We start from the raw sequence: 1,746 nt of genomic DNA on the forward strand, positions 1-1,746 counted from the left end.
ATATATCAAAAATTCGAATACCCAGATTTTATCAAAATAAATTTTAAGTAGACTGATACATTTAAACGGGTTGTGTTAGTCTGGCGAGGGGGAGATCTTTCTCTTTTGCTTTTAGGAGTCCTGTAAATTTAAAATAAATCCAAAAAACCTAGAGTCAAAGATTGTCCCCGGCTATATATCAAATATTCGAATACCCAGATTTTATGAAAATAAATTTTAAGTAGACTGATACATTTAAACTGCTTGTATGTTAGTCTGGCGAGGGGGATATCTTTCTCATTCACTTTTAGGAGACCTATAAATTTAAAATAAATCCAAGTTTTTTTTAAAGGAGATATTGGTGGGGGTCTGTCTCCGGCATTAGTACACTGACAAAAATATTCAACTATTATGAAAGATTATTAAACATAAATGTTAGGACATACAAATTACACAAAATTAATTTTAAAAATTAAAAATAAATTTAACTCAAAGAAAGTTTGTAATATTTGATTTAATTTTTTACCACTCCATTTAGGACAAAAATCGTCCAAATTTGTAAAAAATGATCATGGTCAGATTTCGAACAAATCTATCTTAAGATTTCGCCAAAAGAACGCATGCAATATATGTTGAAAAAAGAGCTTGGACTAAAGCCATTGATGTTAGGTTAGGTGGCAGCCCGATGTATCAGGCTCACTTAGACTATTCAGTCCATTGTGATACAACATTGGTGAAGCCTTTGATGTTGCAAAAAACTCAAGAGCTCACCGGTCCACAAAGAAAGTAGGCTGGAAAGAGCCAAGGAGTTGCTTCGAAAGTGGCCAATTATCCAATTTTGTCAACGGAGAGACCATTCCAAATTGAGTAGTTTGGGGACAAACATAACGATCGGGTTTACATCTCTTTGGCATGTCAACTGAAAATTTTCACCTTGGATTGGCAGACAAATATTCGGCTGCAGACCATGGACATTCCAACAGGATTCAGTTCCATCGCACTCAGCACGGGTCAACCAACAATGCCTTTAAAGGGGTTAAAAAGGGTCCTCGCTTCATTTCTACCACACAATGGCCACCAAAATCTCCAGATCTCATTCTCTGGGCCAGTGTTGCCAATATTGGGAATTTTTCCACAAATGGGGTTTATTTTTTCGTAGATGGAGATGTTGGGGACTTGGGGATTTGGTGGAGAATTTACATAAATTTGAGAATTTTTTTACATCAAAAGAATTAAGAATCACAGAGAATTGTCAACATTAAAAAAAAAAAAACAAAATTTGTTATAATTGTACTTAGCTTGGCTGAGACATTTTTCTACAATTTGGAAATCGTTTCGTGAGGATTCCGACCTAAATTTTGCTCCTCTAATCAGTAATCGTTACTGATTTGAATAGTACATCCCATAAATATAGAAATGATGATGGTGATATTTCACCTTCGTATTGATCTACCATCCAATTTAATTATACATGGAGACTGAACTCCCATTTTCATTTCTCGAACATTTGGAAGACGGTCATCGGTCTCCTGGTGTTGGGTTTTGAAATCTTGATCTTATTACAGCTCGCTATGACATTTTTTTTTTTCAATTTTTAACATTTTACACATTTTCTACCGCAGAACCCATTTTTTTATGAAAACTTTTCAAAAATGACTGAACTCCCATTTTCATTTCTCGAACATTTGGAAGACGGTAATCGGTCTCCTGGTGTTGGGTTTTGAAATCTTGATCTTATTTCAGCTCGCTATAGAAACAAATTTTATT

This window comes from Haematobia irritans, chromosome 2, assembly GCF_050003625.1.
Source record: "Haematobia irritans isolate KBUSLIRL chromosome 2, ASM5000362v1, whole genome shotgun sequence".
Classification (NCBI taxonomy): Eukaryota; Metazoa; Arthropoda; class Insecta; order Diptera; family Muscidae; genus Haematobia; species Haematobia irritans.